This window comes from Kogia breviceps, chromosome 1 (genome assembly GCF_026419965.1).
Source record: "Kogia breviceps isolate mKogBre1 chromosome 1, mKogBre1 haplotype 1, whole genome shotgun sequence".
Taxonomy (NCBI): domain Eukaryota; kingdom Metazoa; phylum Chordata; class Mammalia; order Artiodactyla; family Physeteridae; genus Kogia; species Kogia breviceps.
Window position 1 is genome coordinate 173,757,944 of NC_081310.1, and position 18,796 is coordinate 173,776,739.

Here is an 18,796-nt window from a genome sequence, read left to right on the forward strand (position 1 = left end):
CGGGAGAGGCCCACGTACAGCAAAAAAAAAAAAAAAAAAAAAAAAAAATTGTTAAGATAGAAAATTTAATGTTATATATTTTTTATCACAGTTAAGAAAAAAACAAACCCTAGGTGATATCTAGCATTAAGTTTTTGAAGCTCAAAATGTTGTAGCTTTGTTAAACAAAATTCAAACAATAAATTCAGTTAGTAAATTAGTAACTATTATCTAAATAATTTACATTTAAAAATCTGAAAAGTCCTGTAACTATTTGAAAAAATTAAATCCACAATTAAAAATAGTCACACACATGCACACACTAAAAAATTCCAGATCCAGATGGCTTCACTAGAGAATTACACCAAACATTTAAGGAAAGAAATAATACTAATCTTAAACAAATTCTTCCAGAGAATAGGAAAAAAGATAATTAACAACTTTTCTTCACTGTGGATGAAAGTACATTAAAGTGTTACCTGCATCACTTATTTTTAAATTTTGTTTTCATGTATTTGTAAGATCTTTTCTGAGGGTATAATCTTTCCTGCTATCCTAAACTGAGATAGGTGATAATGAGTAATTCTAGACTAGGTCATAGTTCTGGCTCTGCCATTTATCTAACCACTTGACCTTTGTTAAATATTAATAGCCCTGAAATTCTATTTCCTGATCTATAAAATGGAAATAATACCTAATCTGCCTCTTTCTTATGAATCCTGTCAGGATAAAATCAGAACATGAACAACAGACAACATTTATCAAGCTCTTACCAAACCTTGTAATATATATTTTTTTTAACTATTGAAGTATATAGTTGATTTACATTGTTGTGTTTAATTTCTGCTGTACAGCAAAGTGACTCAGTTATACATATATATTCTTTTTCATATTCTTTTCTAATATGGTTTATCACAGGATATTGAATATAGTCCCCTGTGCTATACAGTAGGACCTTGTTGTTAATCCATCCGATTTATAATAGTTTACATCTGCTAATCCCAAACTCCCAGTCCTTCCCTCCCCAACCCCGCCTCTCCCTTGGCAACCACAAATCTGTTCTCTCTGTCTGTAGTCTGTTTCTGTTTCATAGATATGTTCATTTGTGTCATATTTTAGATTCCACATATAAGTGATATATGGTATGTCTTTCTCTTTCTGACTTACTTCGCTTAGTATGATAATCTCTAGGTTCATCCATGTTGCTGCAAATGGCATTATTTCATTCTTTTTAATGGCCGAGTAATATTTCATTGTGTGCATATACCACATCTTCTTTATCCATTCATCTGTTGATGGACATTTAGGCTGTTTCCATGTCTTGGCTATTGTAAATAGTGCTGCTATGAACATAGGGGTGCATGTATCTTTTCTAATTACAGTTCTGTCTGGGTATATGCCCAGGAGTGGGATTGCTGGATCATATGGCAACTCTATTTTTAGTTTTTTGAGGAACCTCCATACTGTTTTCCATAGTAGCTGCACCAATTCACATTCCCACCAACAGTGTAGGAGGGTTCCTTTTTCTCCACACACTCTCCAGCATTTATTATTTGTAGATTTGATGATGGTCATTCTGACTGGTGTGAGGTGATACCTCACTGTAGTGTTTTTTTTTTGTCTCACTGTAGTTTTGATTTTCATTATTCTAATAATTAGCGATGTGGAACATCTTTTCATGTTCCTGTTGGCCATCTCTATGTCTTCTTTGGAGAAATGTCTATTTAGGTCTTCTGCCCACTTTTTTTAGTGGGTTGTTTGGGGGTTTTTGTCATTGATTTGTAGGAGCTGTTTGTATATTTTGGAAATTAAGCCCTTGTAGGTCACATCACTTGCAAATATTTTTCTCCCAGTCCATAGGATGCCTTTTCGTTTTGTTTATGGTTTCCTTTGCTGTGCAAAACCTTATAAGTTTGATTATAAATCATACCAATGTTTTCTTAGGTCAGTCTCCCAAGACAATAGAAATAAAAGCAAAAATAAACAAATGGAACCCCAAACTTCATAATGATTTTATATGAGGAAAACGGAAATGATTTGCCTAAAATAGCAGAACTGGGATTGGAACCCATTCTGCTGTGCTCTCTATTTTGTTCCATTGATATATTTGTTTATCCTTTTGTCAGTAATACACTGTCTCGATCATGATATTTACAATAAGTTCTGAAATCAGGTACTGTCAATCAGTTCTCTAACTTTAATCTCCTTTAATATCATGTAGCTGTTCTGGGTATTCAGTTGCCTTTCCGTATAAACTTTACAATCAGTTAATATCCACAAAATAACTTGCTGGGATTTTGTTTGGAATTGTGCTAAGTATATAAATCAAGTTGAGAACAGCTGACATCTTTATACTGAGTCTTCCTATCCATGTATAATAAAATATCTCTATTTATTTGGATTTTCTTTGATTTCTTTGATTTTTTAAAATCAGTTTTGTAGTTTTCCTCACATAGATCTCATACATATTTTGTTAGATTTATACCTAAGTATTTCTTTCTTTTCTTTTTTTGGTGCTAATGTATAAGGCTACAATAATCGCGACAGTGTGGGTTTTCATCAAAAAATAGAAAAATACATCAGAGGAATACATAGCCCCAAAATTGAACCACACAGTTAACTGATCTTTGATAAAGGAGCAAAGGCAATTCAGTGGAAAAAGGACAGTCTTTTCAAGCAATGGTGCTGATAAACATGTGGGTGGATATCCACATGCTAAAGGGGAAAAAAAAAAAGAATCCGGACACAGACCTAAAACTTTTTTCAAAAATTAACTCAGGGGGGACTTCGCTGGTGGTGCAGTGGTTAAGAATCTGCCTGCCAATGCAGGGGACACGGGTTTGATCCCTGGTCTGGGAAGATCTCACATGCCTCGGAGCAACTAAGCCCATGTGCCACAACTACTGAGCCCACGTGCCACAACTACTGAAGCCCGTGTGCCTAGAGCCCATGCTCCTCAACAACAGAAGCCACCGCAATGAGAAGCCCGTGCAAAGAGTAGCCCCTGCTCGCCGCAACTAGAGAAAGCCCATGTGCAGCAAAGAAGACCCAACGCAGCCCAAAAATAAATAAATAAAATAAATAAATTTATAAAAATAAAATAAAGGGAAATAGTCTCCCAACTAGTGGTTGTGATACAGAATGTCTGATTTTCAGTAACCTATTCTTAATTATTCCATGCTCTTAAGAAGGCATTTTGTTCCATCTTATCCAGATTTTTTAGTTTTCTTTAGTGGAAGTTCTGAGCCTAATAAAATAATCTGTCTACTCCACACGGAGAAAATTCTATAGCTATTTAACTATCTGCATTTTCTTACAAATTGAGTGATCTGAGGACAGAGTTTATGAGTGACTCATATTTCTATCCCTAATACTAAAGAGCACATCATATTAAGTCCCTTGTTCTGATTCCATGATTACAGAGCAACCTTCTGATTACTGTCTGTATAACCATATAGATGGCTGGAGGGAGATAAGTCACTGACTAGTCAACATGAATCTTCCTTATGCTCTGGAAATAGTATTTTTCTTTGTAAATGATCAAATTGGCATTATGATTTATATATTAGTTTCTTGTGAACTTGGTTAGCATCAATCGGTCCCTCAAGGCGATGATCAGCTCTGGATGCCTGGCAAAACCAAGCATCAGGATCTGCAAAGCTAGGGACCAGACTGTGGAGCACAGTGAGCCTCTGTCATACTACCTCATACATTTGAGTAATCTGAATCCCTTCCACTACATTTTCAAGTTTCACAGTAGCAAACACACTGTATATAAAATATTATATTCTGTTCCCAGTTAACATAGCATCATAAGCATATCTGTATTACTAAGGTCTTCATAATCATAATTATAATCATAATTTTAATGGTTATGTAATAATACATTAAGTTGATGAACTAAAACTGACCAGGTTCCACTCAAGAATATTTAGCTTGCTTCCAATGTTTCACTATTATAAATAGTGAAACATAAGCAGTTGTAGTGGATATTCACGGGATTGTATGCTAAACACAACCCCACCCTTTTCCTCCACCTACTGGCTATTCTCTTGAAAACTATACACTCTCTCAAGTACTACATTAATACCAGCAATTGATATGCTCTTATGTGAATTTGACACCACAACTGACTCATCTAGGGATGGACACCAGAACCAAGAGAAAGTAATAAGCCTTTTCCCTGGGACTTTTTTTTTTGTTTTAACTTGGGACCTAAACAACAATCAGGTATTTCCTCTTCAGGGACTGAAGCTGTGAGATATAATAGCTGTTGGAGATCAGGTGTTCTGATGTGTAGAAAAAGCCAATCAACAGTGAGAGAAAATGGAAGCTACATGTAGAGAGCTACAAATAGAGAGAAATCAAAATAAGAGATGGAGTAGTCTGATACCATGAGTTACTAGTTCCACCTGCTCCAGATACAAGCTCAGCTGCAAACCTGTTCTTCCTATTGCTTGCTATTCAACCTGCCTTGGATTCCATGAGCCAATAAACCCCTTTTGCTTAAATTAGTTTCAGTTGGATTTCTGTTATTTGCAACTAAAACTCTTAACTGATAAAAAGAGTAATTATATTAATTACTTCAACTGAAGTATGGTCTCAAACCTGAGTTCAAATTCCAGATCTAATGACCAGGGGAAAGTCACAGCCTCTAAGACTCAGTTGCCTATTATTATTATTTACACTTATATGTGGGATCTTTTATTTTTAAACATCTTTATTGGAGTATAACTGCTTTACAGTGGTGTGTTAGTTTCTGCTTTATAACAAAGTGAATCAGCTATACGTACATATATCCCCATATGTCCTCCCTCTTGTGTCTCCCTCCCACCCTCCCTATCCCATCCCTCTAGGTGGTCATAAAGCACTGAGCTGATCTCCCTGTGCTATGCGGCTGCTTCCCACTAGCTATCTATTTTACACTTGGTAGTGTATTTTTTTAATGACATTTAGACTGCACAACACAATGATTTGACATACCTGTGCACTGTGAAAAGATTCTCCCCATCAAGTTAATTAACTCATTCATCACTCCACATATTCACTTTTTGGGGGATGAGGGGGGACTTAGAACATTTAAGTTCTACTCTCAGCAAATTTCAATTATACAACAGAGTATTATCAACTATAGTCACTATGTTATACATTAGATCCTCAGACCTTATTTATTTTATAGTTCAAAGTTTGTACCCTTGTACCAACCTTTCCCTATTTCCCCCACTCCCTGGCAACCATTTTTCTACTGCTTCTGAGTTTGACTTTTTTTTTTAGATTCCACATATAAGTGATACCATGTAGTATTTGTCTTTGTCTTATTATACTTAGCATAGTGCCCTCCAGGCTCATCCATGTTGTCAGAAATAACAGGATTCCCTTCTTTTTTAAGGTTGAGTAATATTCCACTATGTGTATATGTGTGTGTGTGTGTGTGTGTGTGTGTGTATACACACACATCACATTTTCTTGATTCATTCATCCGCTGATGGATACTTAAGATAGTCTCCATACCTTGGCTATTGTGAATGCTGCAATGAATATTAGAGTACAGATATCTCTTCAAGATAATGGTTTCATTTCCTTTGGATATATATCCAGAAGTGGGATTGCTGGAATATATGGTAGCCCTATTCTTTTTTTTTTTTAATATTAGAGTATAGTTGATTAACAATATTGTGCTAGCTTCACGTGAACAGTAAAGTGATTCAGTTATACATATACATGTGTCTATTTTTTTCAAATTCTTTCCCCATCTAGGTTATTACAGAATATTGTGCAGAGTTCCCTGTGCTATACAGTAGGTCCTTGTTGGTTATCTATTTTAAATACAGCAGTGTGTACATGTCAATCCCAAACTCCCAATCCATCTCTTCCCCCCACCCCTCCCCCCCGGTAAAGAAACATATGGTAGCTCTATTTTTAATTTCTTGAGGAACCTCCATACAGTTTTCCATCGTGGCTGTACCAGTTTATGTTCCCACCAACAGTGTATAAGGCTTCTCTTTTCTCCACACTCACACCAGCATTTATCATCTTGTCTTTTTGATAAAAGTCATCCTAACAGGTCTGAGGTTATATCTCACTGTGGTTTTGATTTGCATTTCCATGATGACTGGTGATGTTGAGCACCTTTTATGTACCAGTTGGCCATTTGTATGTCTTCTTTGGAAAAATGTCTATTCAGGTCCTTTGCCCATTTTATTTTTTAAGTAAATTTATCTATCCATTTATTTATGGCTGCATTGGGTCTTCGTTGTTGGGTCTTCGTTGCTGTGCAGGCTTTCTCTAGTTACGGCGAGCGGGAGCTACTCTTCGTTGCGGTGAGTGGGCTTCTCATTGCAGTGGCTTCTCTTGTTGCAGAGCTCAGGCTCTAGGCGCGTGGGCTTTAGTGGTTGCGGCACGTGGGCTCAGTAGTTGTGGTGCACAGGCTTAGCTGCTCCGCCCTTTGCCCATTTTTTAATTGAGTTGGTTTTTTTGCTACTGAGTTGTAAGAGTTTCTTGTATATTTTGGATCGTAATCCTTTATCAGGTATGTGGTTTGCAAATATTTTCTCCCATTCTGTAAGTTTCCTTTTAATTTTGTCAATGGTTTCCTTTGCTGAGCAGAAGCTTTTTAGTTTGATGCAGTCTCACCTGTTTATTTTTACTTTTGTTGCCTTTGCTTTTGGTATTAAATTTAAAAAATAATTGCCAAGACCAATGTCAAGGAGTTCACGTGCTATGTTTTCTTCTAGGAGTTTTATGGTTTCAGGTCTTCTGTTAAAGTTTTTGATCCATTTTAATTTTTATATATGGTATAAGTTGGGGTCTAGTTTCATTCTTTTGCATATGGCTATCCAGTTTGCCCAACACCATTTATTGAAGAGACTATCCTTTCCCCACTGTAAAGTCTTTGCTCCTTTGTCAAAAACTAACTGACCATACATGTATGGGTTTATTTCTGGGCTCACATTGATCTATGTGCCTATTTTTATGCCAATACCACACTGTTTTGACATAACTTTATAATATTGTTTGAAATCAGGAAGTTTTCTTTGTTCATCTTTGTTCATCTTTCTCAAGACTGCTTTAGCTATTGGGGGTCTTTTGTGGTTCCACATAAATTTTAGGATTGTTTTTTCTATTTCTGTAGAAAATGCCGTTGCAATTTCTTTCTCTTTTTTTTGCCATTGCAATTTTGATAGGGACTGCACTGAACCTGTAAATCACTTTGGGTAGTGTGGACATTTAAACAATATTAATTCTTCCAATCCATGAGCACAGGATATCTTTCCATATATTTGTGTCTTCTTTGATTTCTTTCATCAATGTCTTACAGTTTTCAATGTGTAGATCTTTTTTTTTTTTTTTTTTTTTTTGCAGTACGCGGGCCTCTCACCGCTACGGCCTCTCCTGTTGTGGAGCACAGGCTCTGGACGCGCAGGCTCAGCGGCCATGGCTCACGGGTCCAGCTGCCCTGCAGCATGTGGGATCCTCCTGGACTGGGGCACGAACCCGTGTCCCCTGCATCGGCAGGTGGACTCTCAACCACTGCGCCACCAGGGAAGCCCAATGTGTAGATCTTTGACTTTCTTGGTCAAATTTATTCATAAGCATTTTATTGTTTTTGACGTTACCATAAATGGGACTTTCAAAAAATTTATCTTTTTGATATTTGTTAGTGTATAGAAATATAGTAGATTTTGTTTTTTTTGTTATATATTTATTTATTTGGCTGCATCGGGTCTTAGTTGCGGCACGCAGGATCTCCGTTGAGGCATGTGGGATCTTTCATTGTTTTGCGTGGGCTTCTCTAGTTGTGGCATGCAGGCTCCAGAGCATATGGACTCAGTAGTTGCAGCACGTGGGCTCTCTAGTTGTGGCACGTGGGCTCTAGAGCGCACGGACTCAGTAGTTGCGGTGCGCAGGCTCAGGTGCCCCACGGTATGTGGGATCTTAGTTCCCCGACCAGGGATCAAACCTGCGTCCCCTGCACTGGAAGGCGGATTCTTAACTACTGGACCACCAGGGAAGTCCCGAAATGCAATAGATTTTGTATATCGATTTTGTATCCCGCAACTCCACTAAATTCATTTATTACTTCTCACAGTTTTTCATGCAGTCTTTAGGGTTTTCTATATATAACAACATGTCATCTGCAAATAGAGACAATTTTACTCCTTCCATTCCAATTCAGATGTCTTTTCTTTCTTTTTCCTGCCTAACTGTTCTGGCTAGGACTTCCAGCACTATTTGAATAAAAGTGTTGAGAGGAGGCTTCTTGTCTTGCTCCTGATCTCAGAGGAAAAGCTTTCAGCTTTTCACCACTGAGTATGATACTAGCTGTGGGCTTTGTCATATATGGCCTTTCTTATGTTGAGGTACATTCAGTTACCTTATTTTTAAAATGAGATAGGGCTTCCCTGGCGGCGCAGTGGTTGGGGGTCTGCCTGCCGATGCAGGGGACACGGGTTCGTGCCCCGGTCTGGGAAGATCCCACGTGCCGCGGAGCGGCTGGGCTGTGAGCCATGGCTGCTGAGCCTGCGCGTCTGGAGCCTGTGCTCCGCAGCGGGAGAGGCCGCAGCAGTGAGAAGCCCGCGTACCGCAAAAAAAAAAAAAAAAAAAAAAAAAAAAAAAAAAAAAGAGAGATAAAATGACCTATACATTCTAGATGTGCCTGGCACAGAAGCCATTAAAAAAGTAGTAGCTCTTCAATAAATAATAATATAAATAAACAGCTACAACATTTCACACAACTATGCTAAGCGAATTTCTCTGCATCAAGCACCTACTGTTTTATTTGGGGGAGCTAGAGAGGGAAAGTGGCATATAGTATTTTTTCCTTCAGATAACTTTCAGAAATAGACCTACCAGGTCAAAGGATAGGAACAGAAACATGTTTCTGACTCTTGGTATTTACTACCAAACTGGCATATGAATGCATTACTATCACCAAATTTCTTTCCTATGCCCTCTCTAGCATTAGGCATTACAATTTTTAAAAACCTTTTATGTGTTAAAAAAAATAACTTTCTGCTGTTTTATTTACATGTGATGACTATCAAGATTGGCTTAATAATAATGTTTTATTTTTCTATAACCCCCATTCTCTTCTGAAATTCATTGCCCCCACAGACAATTTTTTAAAAATCAAAAACATAAAATGTCATTTACCTATCCTACTTATTGAACAATTATTATGTTCGAGGTTTTATAGATACATGGATTAATTAATAAGTCAGTTACTTTGCTTAAGTAGTTCACAATATACTTGAGGATATCCCAAAATTACAACAACAATAACAGCTAACATGTATTGAATATTATATATATGATATACATTTGGTGATTTCTTACAACATAACTTTTGAGGCAGGTACTATATTATACTGAGGAAACTGAAGCACAAGGAGATTAAAAAACATGTTCACAGAAAGTGGCAAAGCTAAGATTTGCAAATAGGCAGTCTGATTTCAGAGCCTGGGCTTTTAATCAGTACACTATACTACTACAAACTAACATGTGCTGAAAGTCTATCATTCATTAAGTCATCCATTCGTTGACTCGTAAATGTGTTCAACAAATATTTACTGTATCCTAAGTGCCAAACATTGTTCAAGTGAATAATAATTTTAATAATAACAATAAAGACCTGGTCCTCATGAAGGTTTTATAGGGGTGTGGGGCAGATTATATTGTATTTCTTTTTTGCCGATTAGGTAGTAATAACTGCTATAAAACAATAAGATAGGTTAGGGCTTCCCTGGTGGTGCAGTGGTTAAGAATCCGCCTGCCAATGCTGGGGACACGAGTTCCAGCCCTGCTCTGGGAAGATCCCACATGCAGCAGAGCAACTAAGCCTGTGCGCCACAACTACTGAGCCTGCGCTCTAGAGCCCACAAGCCACAACTACTGAGCCCGTGTGCCACAACTACTAAAGCCCGCGCACCTAGAGCCCGTGCTCTTCAACAAAAGACGCCACCCAATGAGAAGCATGGGCACAGCAATGAAGAGTAGCCCCCGCTCACCGCTTGGCCCGCGCACAGCAACAAAGACCCAATGCAGCCAAAAATAAAAATAAATAAATAAATTTATTTAAAAAAAAATAAGATAGGTTACGGGGATAGAAAATGTGTGTGTGTGTGGGGGGGTAGTTAGCCATATTAGATAGGTCTGTCAAAGAAGACCTCTTTGAAAAGGTGACAAGTAGGCAGAAAACAGAAGTGAAAGAAAAAGTCATGACAGCTGAAAGAGCATTCCAGGCAAGGAAAAATCAAGTATAAAGGAAAACGCAGAAGTTTGCTTGGTGTTTGATGAACAGCAAGGAGACCACTGTGCCTGGAGCAGAGAGAACGGTAGGAGATGAGGTCAGAAAGATACTGGGAGATCAGATCTTACAGGATTTGCAAGCCATGATGAGGTCTTTGGATTTTATTCTGAGACATGAGAAACCAACAAAGGGTTCTGAATCATTATGATCTGACTTAAACTTTTTTTAAACAATCACTCTAGCTGCTGTATGAAAAATTATATGTAAAAGTACAAGCAGGGAGACAAGTTAGTAGGCTAGTCGACTTTCCAGGCAAAAGATAATGTTGGCTAGGGCAGGGGTGGTAGCAACTATGCGAATGAGGTCAATGTGGAAAATATTTAGACAGTAGACCTAATGGGAACTGCTAATGGATTAGGTGTGGGGTATGAGAGAAAAGAGCTCTCAAAGCTTTTCAGTCTAAGCAACTAAAAGAATTGGAAATGCACTTACTGAGACAGGAAAGACTCAAGAATAATAGATAGCTTTGAGAAGAAATCAAGAGGATTTTTAGGACACGTTAACATTAAGGTTTCTGTACAAGTAGGCATCCAGTAGGCAGTTAGATGGGTGTGGAGTTCAAGGGAGAGGTCCAGGCTGGAGATGTAGATATGAGTGCCCTTGGCATATTAGTGATATTTGAAACCACTGGACCAGAGGAGATCACCCAGACTGTGGTAGGATACAGAGGAATACTAATAAGCTCTGGGAAACTCCCAATGTTTAGAAATTGGGGAGATGAAGATGAAACAGCAAAGGAAGCAGAAAAGTGATAGCCAATAAGGTTGGAGGAGGACCTGGAGAATGTGGTAGCCAGGAAGCCAGGTGGAAAAGGAATGTCCAGAAGGAAGCAAAGTAATCAAATGAAGTTAAAGAGACAAATAAAATTAATATTTGGGAACTGACTACTGGGTTTAACAAATTCTTTGTTGACTTTTTTTTTTTTTTTTTTTGGTGGTACGCGGGCCTCTCACTGTTGTGGCCTCTCCCATTGCGGAGCACAGGCTCCGGACGCGCAGGCTCAGTGGCCATGGCTCACGGGCCCAGCCGCTCCGCGGCATGTGGGATTTTCCCGGACCGGGGCACGAACCCATGTCCCCTGAATCGGCAGGCGGACTCTCAACCACTGCGCCACCAGGGAAGCCCTCTTTGTTGACTTTGATAAAAGCAATTTCAGTGAACTTCCAGGGACAAAAACCTGACTACAGGGCTTCCCTGGTGGCGCAGTGGTTGACAATCTGCCTGCTAATGCAGGGGACACGGGTTCTAGCCCTGGTCTGGGAGGATCCCATATGCCGCGGAGCAACTAGGCCCGTGAGCCACAAGTACTGAGCCTGTGCGTCTGGAGCCTGTGCTCCGCAACAGGAGAGGCCGTGATAGTGAGAGGCCCGTGCACCGCGATGAAGAGTGGCCCCTGCTTGCCACAACTAGAGAAAGCCCTCGCACAGAAACCAAGACCCAACACAGCAAAAATAAATAAATTAATTAATAAACTCCTACCCTCAACAACAACAACAAAAAAGAATACCCTGAGGGGACTTCCCTGGTGGTCCTGTGGTTAAGACTCCACATTTCCACTGCACGGGATGGGGGTTCCATCCCTGATGGGACGGGGAACTAAGATCCCACATGCCTTGAATCTGATCAAGCTTTTTGGTCCTAGCAGTTTACAGTAAATTTAGAGAAATACGTTAAATTACACCATGAAGATGGAACCAGCAAAATCCAGACTGTGAGAAAGTCTAAAAGGACAAACAATCCATAAATTGTAGGGGGAAAGAGGATAGAAAACTTACAAATTAAGAGGCACTTAAAAGACATATCAGTCATTCACAATGTGGTAAACTTATCTGGATCCCGACTCAAAAATGAAATAAAATTTAAAAAGGCAAACTGTTTAAAAAAAAAAAAAGAATAATATCTGAGACAAGTTGAAATTTGAATACTGACTGAATATTTGATATAAAGGGTTATACTATTATTTTATGCTGTGATAATGGTACTGTGGCTTAAAGAGTCCATAACTCTTTTTTTTTTTTTTGGCTTCGCCTTGCAAGGTTCCCCAACCAGGGATTGAACCCACTCCCCCTGCAGTGAAAGCATGGAGTCTTAAGCACTGGACCACCAGGGAAGTCCCCCATATCTCGTATAGATGTACTTAGTAGATATTTATAAATAAAATATTATTATGTCTAGAATATGCTTCAAAAAATACAGGGGAGGGTAAAGTAGAATGGACATGACTGGACATGGGCGATGGGTACATGGGAGTTTATTATACAGTTCTGCATATACATCCTCAATTTTCTATAATAAAATGTATTAAAAATTAGGAAGAGAGGAATGTCATTTCCTTTGCATACTGAATCTCTTTACTACACCATTATACAGATAAGGAAACTAAGATTAAGGAAGATAAAAAGCACTGCCCAAAGTCACAATTAATTTTTGTTAATAGACTTTATTTTTTAGAGCAGTTGTGGGTTCACAGCAAAACTGAGCAGAAGGTAGAGATTGCCCATATGCCTCCTGCCCCTACATATGCACAGCCTCCCCGAATATCAACATCCCCACACCAGAGTGGACCATTTGTTAAAATCGATGAACCTACAATGACACATCATTACCATGTTAATTTGAGAGCCAGGATTTGTTTCCCAAACCCATGCTTTCTACACTATATTACACTGATGATTTTTTTCTCCATTATTGTTATTTTCCCTGATGCTTTTTATACAAACTGGTAAAAACCAAAATTCTGTTTCATGAATAAGCAATGTAACAGAACTCTACTGTAATTGACTATAAAATCATCAAATTTAAGTATACAAAATATTTTAATGTAAATCATTAGAAGAAATAATTCTGTCAATACAACAAATTATACTTCCAGAGAGGCATATTTTAGTTATTTAACAAATACATATATTGCCCACTAGAGTTGAAAATGTAATTACACAGAAATAAAAAGCACTATCTGGAATTTCTACCTCAAACTTTTCATTTAGCTATAGCAAGTACTGGCTAATAACAACTAACCATGTTAAACTTCAAACAAAAAACCATACATTTTCAAAGCATATGTGTGTGTTGTTCACTGACCTAACAATCTAACATGTACTAGTGAGTCCAAAACTAAATTGCAGTCTATAGTAAATGTGATTGATGAAAATAAGCAATGAATAAATAAGAATCAACTATAGCACTACTATAGCCTATTACCAAATTATGGATTTTCACTGGGAACTTTTGCTTTGATATTCATGGGATACCTCGTTTCAACCATTCTACTTCTAGGAATTTATCCTAAAGCAATCACTGGATCACTATACAAAGATGTATATATTAAGATAATTACCAAAGTTTTAGTTATAATTTTATAAAAAACTGGAAAGAAACCTAATCCACCATCAATGACACCAATTAATAATATAAAATTAAATGTGGGAATTCCCTGGCAGTCCAGTGGTTAGAACTTCACGCTTTCACTGCCAAGGGCCTGGGTTCAACCCCTGCTCTGGGAACTAAGATCCCACAAGTCACGCAGTGCAGCCAAAAAAAAAAAAAAAAAAAAATTAAATGCTATGTACTCAGTCAAAATTATTATATTGCTATATTGCTATATAGATATAAGTAATGATAAGAAAAAATATCCATGATACAATACTGAGTAGAAAAAGCAGGTTAAAAACAATTAATATGATGACAGATGGATGGACGTTTGAGAAGATATACAAGAAAAAATGAGCAATGGTTTTATCTGGAGAATGGGATCATATTATTATTATTATTATTTTAATTTTTATTTATTTTTTTTTTTGTGGTATGCAGGCCTCTCATTGTTGTAGCCTCTCCCGTTGCGGAGCACAGGCTCCAGACACACAGGCTCAGCAGCCATGGCTCACGGGCCCAGCCGCTCCGCGGCACGTGGCATCTTCCCGAACCGGGGCACGAACCGGCGTCCCCTGCATCGGCAGGCGGACTCCCAACCACGGCGCCACCAGGGAATCCCGGGATCATATTATTGTCATTTCTAATTTAGACTTTCCTATACTGTTTGCTTTTTAAAAAATAATAAACATGCATTTTACAACCAGGAAAAAATTTTTATTTTTGTTTTGAAAAAATAAATATATTGGGCTTCCCTGGTGGCGCAGTGGTTGAGAATCCACCTGCCGGATATAAGCCTAAGATATAAGCCTATTTTGCAATCTATTCTTCAACCTTTTTTAAAATTCAGATATATTAATGAACTTCTGTTGTTAGATTTAGAAATCAGTTAAAATATCAAATATTGGTAATGACTCAAAAATTGTATTATGTAAGCCTACAACCGAGAACACTTTCTTGCAAAAATGAAGAATATAAAAATATCCCATGACTATATCCTACAGATATCTTCTGATTTCTCAAGAACCTGATAATTTAGAAACAACGGAAGAATAACTGGCTGATTTAAAACACAGAATTCTTCCAGATTATTTCATTAAACTAACATTCCAGGCTAATGTACATAATTTTTTATTGCAACCAAACCACAGAGAGCCCACATTTAAGATATAAGAGAAAGCATCAGTTGTGTAACAAGATTTTGCTAAATCTCAGTAGTCTTTATTTTTTTAAAGCAATGGGTAGCCAAAGAAAATCATTAATATTAAAAACACAGATAATGGCAGAAAACTATAGAAACTCCAAATACAGAAAGGCTGTTCATGTATCCCAACAGCATAACCACTATGGTTGAAAAACCACACAATATTCTTTCTCACATCTGTTTTGTTAATGAGCCAAGAATGAGGGTCTATTGAGTATCCTAGACAACTGAATTAGAAGCAGGAATGTCTGGTGAATGCTGTTCATCACAACAAACCGAGACTAAACAGGTTTGGAAAGAATACTATTCTTAAATAAATTATCTTTTTAGCTTTACCTTCCTGAAAACAGATCACTTGCCTTTTCCTCCCATCCATTAAAACAAAACAAAACCACACGTAAATTACTTAAGATCCTAGTTTTAAGTATTATAAGAGGAAAAAAATTTTTTAGATTAACGAAATATAATATTTAATTCATCTTTCAGGTAGACCCTCAATTATTTTAAGACTATGGAAACCAGTGTGAAAAAAGATGGTTGTGATATAAAGCAATGTAGTATTCAATTAGAATCTAACAGTTTATGACAATTTGGCAAGAATTCTACCTCGAGCCAGGGTTTTTCCATGTACAACATAGAACTTTTCCTGGAAATGTCCCCTTTACAGGGCCTCTGGCCTCTTTGCATACTTTCAGACCAGGCCTACAGAACCAAACAAATGCAGTGTTCCCACTGGAGAATATAAATTAATTCTAAATTATCAACCTATTACATAAAATTCTCTGAAAGAGCAAACGTTGCACTTAGAAACTGTTTCATTCATTTTAACCACTTTCCTAAATTACTTAATTAAAAAAAAATTTTTTAATTAATACATATATTAGCTTGGAAATTGGTTTAAAACTTTAAAGAGTGGTTATATCAGGGTGATGAAATCAAGGATAATTTTTTAAAGTCTTCATCATGTTAATCGAATTACGTTTAACGGTTTCATAGATGTTCTTTTTCCCCCGCTTTACTTTCAAGCCTTTGTTTAGAAGAAAAAAGTTGTTTCTTGACTCCTTTACAGTTTTCCCTCAGGGCTTTCCATCACTGTCAGAGAAATTAAATTCTAAAACAAAAATCAAAATAATCTTGCACATTTTTCTAAGTCCCAATGCCAGTCAAGAGCAGTAAATACTAGAAAAAAAGTTATAATGGCCACTCCAGAGCAGCACTAGCTAAAAGTTAAGTGACACCAAAGTAGAAAAACCTTTTCCATGTTTACAATTCATGCCCTCTAGACAGAACAGCATTTTATCTTCTTCAAGACAAAAATCTACAAGTGAGAAAATCTATATAACAATAAAAACATTTCCCAAGGGATTAAAGAAATTCTAAACTGAAAACCTAATGGCATTACATATTTTAGTACTTTGAATCCACAACTTTTATCCACCTCATTCAAATTTAGCTTCCACACATCCTTTGGAACTTGTTGTCAAATGACTTTTCTTGATTTTTATTATTAAAGAAACACAGAGTCCTAAAACAACTACATTCAAACAGGAATTCAAGACGATAACTAAGAAACATAGTCTATTCACTTTTGCAAGACTGTATAAGACATCTACCAAACATGTCAAATCACTTTGCATTATTATTAATTTAAGGTAATAGAAAATGTTTTTCTTCCATTGGTAGGTAAGTACAATTCCTTCTGCCCTTAACAGTAGTCTGACTTTACCTAAAAATACAGACTAGAATAGTACAGTCCTAAAAAATAGCTACTCAGGAGAACTGATATCTTAATGAACATTTCTGCTTCTTTTATTCCCATTTTATTTGGAATGAAAATATAACATATATACTCTTAGTCCAGCTGTAAATAAAGTATAAAAAAATAGGGTTTCATCAGAAGTTCCCCTAACTAAGGAGTCATAGGCACAGATGCTAAACTACTGATTATTATTATTTAAAAACCAATTGTGCCTGCCAGCTTTTTGGTTAAATCAGAGTTCACACAGTACTAAATCACTACATTGTACAGGACATCCTTAAAAAAATCACTTAAAATATTACATGCAAAAGGGAAAAACAGACAAATATTAACTTTTAGTGAAGAACGATTTGCCAAGAAACAATTATATAGATTTTGTATCTCTAGTCCTCTAATGTAAATCAATTTAAGTTTTCTATGTATCCACCTAACAATTAGAATTTAAAATATTTTGCCATAAGATGATTCTTGAGAATCTCCACACAGAAGAAAAACTTAGAACAAAATTGGAGAGCTAAGATCCAACACTGACTCAATAGACTATCAGAGAAAATATGCATCTAAAATTTTTTAAACCAAAATATGTATCTGTCAAATGCTTGATTTTAGACTTAGTTGCACATTTTTCCCAACTATGCTTTCGATTTCACTTGCAGCATAATAATTACACGTCTCAGGAAGAATGAAAATTTTGTTTTTGATGACAATCTTAAGCCAAATTATACTTTATCTTCATCATTAAATTACAGTCAATCATGTATAAACTGCACTGAAGAATAAACTTTGTGTTTCACGATGTCCAAGCATACGGCTGACAAATCTAACTATACCTCCGCAGATGTGAGGACAGTTAAATAGGTATATATTTCAGCAACGGCCCATGCAAAAAGACGTAAAACTTATCTATAGCTCAAGAATTCTTAGGAGCATTTACTGAATCGTACTTGGCAAGTTGGACCCCTTGGCTAGGCAGTTTGACTTCAGAAGTATTTTCTAAGATGTTGTCCATATATTGGGAATAATTTCACATGAAAAACCCAAAAAAGAAAAGAACCTTAAAAATTTTTGGAAATATCTTTAAAATTTTAGGATAAGTAGTAAATGTTTAAATTTCATGTTTGTTTTCCAGGCTCAACAACAGAACAGTTATGTAAAAATCACGTATAGCTCCCAAATCATCACATTCCCTAAACAGTTTATTAGAAAACTGGAAAACAAAGGCAAGACAGTTTCGGAAACCTACAAATCAATGATAAACAAACGAGAGTCTAAAGCTCTTCACAATCTAGACAAACCTTTCCCTTTTTAAGGAGACGTGGAAAAAAAAAAAGAGCATGCAAAGGAGACATGGTAAAAATTGATTAGAGAAAATTCCATATAATAAAACTTGTAATAAACCCTTCTCCCCAGCCCAGCTCTACAATTCCTAAGGGTTTTTTGCATCTACTTGACAATTATACTCCTTAACGTAGTCAACAAAATCTTTAATATCATTATGTCACTGGTTTCTTTCATTTAAGTTTTTCTTATCTCATATTCAGGTGCCTCCCAAGTTGGCAAAATAAGATGTTAATTTCAGGGACTTGTGGTACTATTAGTAAGAAGACATCCGCCGCTTAATATTTTCATAATTAATTTATAAAACTGACTGGCTGGATGAAACATACTTCCAAATTTAACATACCAAATATGATCATTTGGAAAGCAAATCGTTATGTAACACCTACTTTATGTCCTTCAATTAATTACAGACCGTAAAAAGTGCTTTTTCTAAGGTAAGTACTGCCCATGATGCAATTTTTTCTCAAGACTGTCATTTTTTCCCAAGGAGAGAAGCAGTTTTCTTAAATTCCAAATTTCCAATATGACAGCCGATTCTCTAGGGAATACAGAATGAATATATATATATATATATATATATATATATATATATATATATACACACACACATAGTCAGCAATTTTAAGATCTACCTCCTCACATAAGCAGTGATCCAGGCTGATATGACATTTCCAAGATCCTCAGGAACTATTATCTGTACCATGCTGCCACAAACATAGATAAGAACTGGGGATGGAAGAAATTCCATCTTCCATTTGACGTTGCACTAATACCTGTTTCAAACTTAATTCTCATCTGTTATCTTAATGTATCTTCACAACTACATAAGGGAGAT

General features: G+C 36.7%; 1 protein-coding gene across 1 annotated transcript in view; it reads right to left on the reverse strand.

The window, feature by feature from the left end:
- The window catches only part of LOC131746051 (protein argonaute-3), a 130,327-nt gene that overhangs the window by 110,726 nt on the left and 805 nt on the right, over window positions 1-18,796 (reverse strand). The gene's annotated exons all lie outside the window — the stretch shown is intronic.